The sequence below is a fragment of the Pararge aegeria genome, chromosome 10, assembly GCF_905163445.1.
Source record: "Pararge aegeria chromosome 10, ilParAegt1.1, whole genome shotgun sequence".
In the NCBI taxonomy this organism is placed as follows: domain Eukaryota; kingdom Metazoa; phylum Arthropoda; class Insecta; order Lepidoptera; family Nymphalidae; genus Pararge; species Pararge aegeria.
The window spans coordinates 17,849,159-17,854,437 of NC_053189.1; positions in this window are offsets into that span (position 1 = coordinate 17,849,159).

A 5,279-nucleotide genomic window follows, 5' to 3' on the forward strand; every position below is an offset into this window, starting at 1 on the left:
ATTACACGGTAGTGAGATGATGGCGATAACCACATTCGTAAACTTAAAACTAAAGCTACGAGGGTTCCAAAAGCGTCCTGGTCTAAGAAGAAGCCCACAACAAACTTAGCCGGGTGTTTTTTTATTTTTGTTATCACCATCTCACAATGTCATTTAAAATTAGAAGAGCAAACTGGTTAGAGCAATAATTTACACCCAAGCTTTTTTATCGATTACGTAGTCCTTTATACTATAATAGGACTTTTCTATAAGCTTACGTTTAATACAAACTTTGAACTTTTTAAGATTATTATCGAGGCCGGAAAAGTAGGTATTGGACGAGTGGAGTTTGAAGCCAGAGCCGCAGGCGAGTACTTCAATACGATCATACATGCGGCGATTGATTTTTTTATTTCAGTAGCATGGGCGTGCATAGAGGTATGCACAGGGTATGCAGATGATATAAAATGAAGAAAATCTCCAGCACGAGTTAAGGAGAGACATTGTAAGAGTTATAAAAAGCCTACTCTCAAGTATTAATAAGTCATACTGGATATTTAATTCATTTTGTATCATCTGAATACCCTGTGCATACCCTCTATGCACGCCACTGAATTCAGTAGGTATATTACCCTCTGCTGTGCCCAAGCATCCTCTTTCATAAAAGTAAGTGTTGAGAATATAAACCCACCACGTTACTCCAATACGGGTTGGCGGGTTTTAGCAATCACTTCCACATGTCAGTAATAGGTAATAAACTTGACCGACAGCTTTACTCCGGGTATTCCTATCACGACCCGGGAATCGAACCTAGGATCTTGTGGTCCAGACCAACGACACCTTGTATCTAAGATCAAGTGACAATACTGAGAGGCCCAGCGAGTCATCTCTTAACATAAAGTTTAAAAAAAAAAAAACAAGAGATCACTGATGTACATTTGTCCTACAACTTGTATAAAGATAAAAATAAAATTGTCTAGCCATTGTGTTGATTGGGAAAAATATTATGCAAATAAATGCAAATTTAATACGCAATAAAAACGCTTGATTGGTTTCCTAAGATCAAATCTCTCTATTTCATTGATAAGTTTAGCTATCATAAAATGCTCACCTCGAAGAGCACACGTTATAATAGTAATACTTAACTAAAAAAAAAATTAATTAAAAAGCTTTATAGGCTGCATACGTAAGGCGTGGTGCACCGTGCAGGTGTGCGATCACCACTAACCACGCCACCTTCCGTGTGTCAAATCTCAACGGAGGTCTATGAGTACGGTGACAGGTCAATTTAACCAGATCGCATCTGGTAGGTATCATATACTCCGCTCAGCCTCCCTGACTGATTGTTATTAGGAAATTAGGTGACCTGCGCGAACACGTTCTGCCTCACAGCCGCCGAGGACGGCAAACGAATCGTCGCTTAGTTTGAAGTGTTTATATAATTGTCGGCCATATATCAAATGTCGGCATTTGACGGCCGAGCGGCGCAGTGTGCAGCGACCCTGCTTTCTGACTGCAAGGCCGTGGTTTCGATTCCCACAACTGGAAAATGTTTGTGTGATGAACATGAATGTTTTTGAGTGCCTGGGTGTTCTGTATATTATTTGTAATTATGTATATTATTCGTAAAAATACTCACAGTCATCTTAGTACCCATAACACAAGCTACGCTTACTTTGGGGCTAGATAGCGATGTGTGCATTGTCGTAGTATATTTATTTATGTATATTTATTTATCATTAAAGTAACTACTGCAATTAGCACTGAATATCGCAGCGGAAAGCGCGGTTGTCAATTCAGTTGTATCCTGGAGCAAACAAAAAATCAGCGCTGAGCATTTTTGCCAATGTACAGCATAATGCTGAGTTTCCGGCCAATTCCCATATTGTTATGATACCTAATACTGTATTTTTCAATAATTTACATGTAATATCAAACTGGGGAAGAATTCTCCTTTTACTCCTTGTCAGTAGTAAACGGGGAATAAAATTTGTGTCAACTCAAAAAAGGGTATAGTGCAAAGGGCCAAAGTGACTTTGGTGATAAAATACACTTCCTGTATTTTACAATTCACTTTATAATCGTGATTCCTAAATCTGTCTATTTTTGTTTGTACGTAAAGATGTTCCGCTTTTGTGTAGCCCTATCTACTTGACAGATTTTCATTAATGGGGTGTCATTGCTTTGTCATCTTAATGCTTCGAACGTAGACAGAGAAGTAAATAGACAAATGGATAGCATCCGTCGCATTCACACAAGTAAGAGAACAACTTATGTATACGTCTTGTAAATAAACGAGATAAAGCGATAGGGTCTTTTGTCTCATACCGCGTGCCGGTTTTTTCATGGATTAGCAAAGCACTTTGCGAAACAAGTTTGACAGTTAGCCATCGTTTTATGAGTAAGAGATACTTTTAGTAGTAATCAATTCAAGATAAACGGATTGTGAGCACATAAATACAGACCTAACTGATTTGACATTGTTAATAACCAGCTTCCGTGAAGAATTTCTGCGAAAACATGGCTCGGTGCAGTTTTTTAGGATGTAAAAGTGATAGAGAACGTAAATTTCCGGATTTGTCGTTCCACTCGTAAGTACAATACTTTTGATTTGTTAAAAGTATAGATAATTATCGTTTATTATATTTCTATAATATACAACACAATTTACAATAGAAAATAGATCGTTTATAAGGTTTTATGCTAATTTCAATCATACATAACCTAAAGTATAATAGAGTGCAGTGTTGCCTACATTCAGCATGAAAATTCCCCAAACTGCGCAGTTTAATTTATTAAAATTATAGAATTTGAAGTTTCATCTGTCAATAATCATAAATTGAATTCCATGGATGTATAATACGATGTTGATGTATTAGGGAAAAAATGTATTTGGTGGAACTGTAAAAAAAAACTTGTTGACTCCTACAAATATGCAAGCACTACGTTGTAAAGTCTAAACCTAATTTTTTATACTCCTCGAAATATTTCGGAATCCATCGAAGATAGTTTTTGACCATTTTCATGTACAGAATGTTAAACTTAAAACTATACTCTGTGGAGAAACGAATCTCCCAACTATAATTAAAAATTATGTTTAAAATGTTTTGTTACAGTTTTCCTACGGACCATAATTTATTGATGGCATAGTTGAATCCACAGGTCGCACTAATTGGACACCCAAAAAGAGTACAAAGATTTGCAGCAAACACTTTCATAAAAATATGGTCATTAAAAAGAACAAGCTAACAAGCTAGGTTCTGTATCCTAACGCTGTTCCAACACTGGTCAGTGAATAATTTTGCTTTTGAGTTTTCATTGTATGGAGATATGCTGGATGATATAATTATGACACTTTTTGTTTATTAGCCTACTATAAAATCATTTTTAGTTTTTATATATATAGATTTATAATGTTAATGACAAAGTTGCCTGGAAGCAAGCCGCTCCGCTTTGATCTCTCTTTAAGGGACAGTAAACAAATAATTCTGTTATTAATTTACGAATAATTATTTTTTCTGTTAAGAATGGTCTCCTTGATACAAATATCCTTGATAATCTTTAACAAATTGTCTGCCAAAATACATTTTTTTTTTATCTCGAGAGCATTCATGAACCCTCGGTTATCTTTAATTAAAACTAGTGGTTCGAAAAAACGCGACTTCGTTCGCTCACATTTTTCTATAGCCTTCCTCGATATATAGATTCTTCTGAATTGAGCTGATTGATGCGAAACCTACATTATGCTTCTCTCTTGTTTGGTTTACTTGTTAAATTGTAATTATTACAATTCAATTTTATGATTGTAAAGAAACCATTTAAATGCCTGTAAAACAGCAAAACAATTTTTGATAATCGTAACAAAATACAGGTGTTTACAAACAAAAGTATATATGCAAATAAATGATTATTGTTATATTATTACCATTGTAACGTTGTTTAATTTTTTTCAGTATTTATGTTTCCCTATTCCAACTAATCACGAGCCGGAAGCCTTTCTCATAAAAACTGCCAAATTGCTTCACAGACCAACGTACTAATATTATTCCATAAACTGTTTCCTTTTTACAATTAAGTTAATTACGGAACATTCAAAATTATTATGCAGTTCCTTTAGGATAAGTTTCTAAGTGCAGCTGCTTCTAATGAAACAAATGCCTACATTTTGTATGGAACAAATAGTAATAAACACATACCAACAAACTATAAGTGAGGTAGAAGACCTGAAATCTGGGACCTTAGAATCGGGATAAAAAAAACGTATGGCAACACTTCTCAAATATGCTCTGTCTCACAAGCGGCACGCCAACCATTCGTCTATTTACTTCTCTGTCTACGGCTTCGAATGTCTATGTAGCGTCATAATAAGTCTAATACGTCGGATATTTTGACAGGCAAATAAATACTCATAGTAATACGTATTATAGACGTCAGATTTAGCGCTTCGAAATTCTTACTAGAATCATAAATGCGAAAGTGTCTTTGTGTGTTTGTCTTTGCTACACGCCCTAACTAAGCAACCAATTATTAATAACTTCATTTTGGCATAGATACTGATTAGATTATTTTAAACGTCGAAGAGTTACATAGGCTTCTTTTATTTAAATAAAATAAACGGTTCCCATGTGATTTGTAAAAAATCGTAATAAGCGCGGACAAAAGACGCAAGCATTACAATTAAATACGGCGTGGGAATGCATGTCTACAATTTTTGTGCGGTATCGCAAGCAATCTCTTACAGGCAATCTCTGGAAACACGGAACAGCTGCAAGAGAGCGGGATAGTGCAATTATATATTCATGTATATTCGAAAATATAAAGACATGCATAAACGTAAATATAAGAGGTTGGTGTTAGATCTAAAAAATGTTCGCCGCTCGCGGCGTCCGTGAGTCTCGGCCGCAAGTTATCGCAGGAGCCAAAAGCGACTGTGCTGTTGCAGTACGAACCGAGACTCGTGCGAGGTGTGAACTGATATATATATAAAAATAAAACATATAAAAACTTCGCGACAAAACATTATGCCTCAGTTGTTTCCCGAATATACAACCGTGCGGATATATCGTATTAAAAATCCAAAAAACAAAACAACAATATTTAATTGAATGCATTTATTGTTATAATAATAAATAACAAATAGACAATTAATAAGAAATAAAAGTAATTTAACATAACAACTGTGAAGTCATCTATTGTATTAAGAAACCAAAATAAAATAATAACTATTTTTAATTGAATGCATTTATTTTAATACTTATTAATTAATAGTTTTAATAAATTTTTATTACGAGTAATTTAGT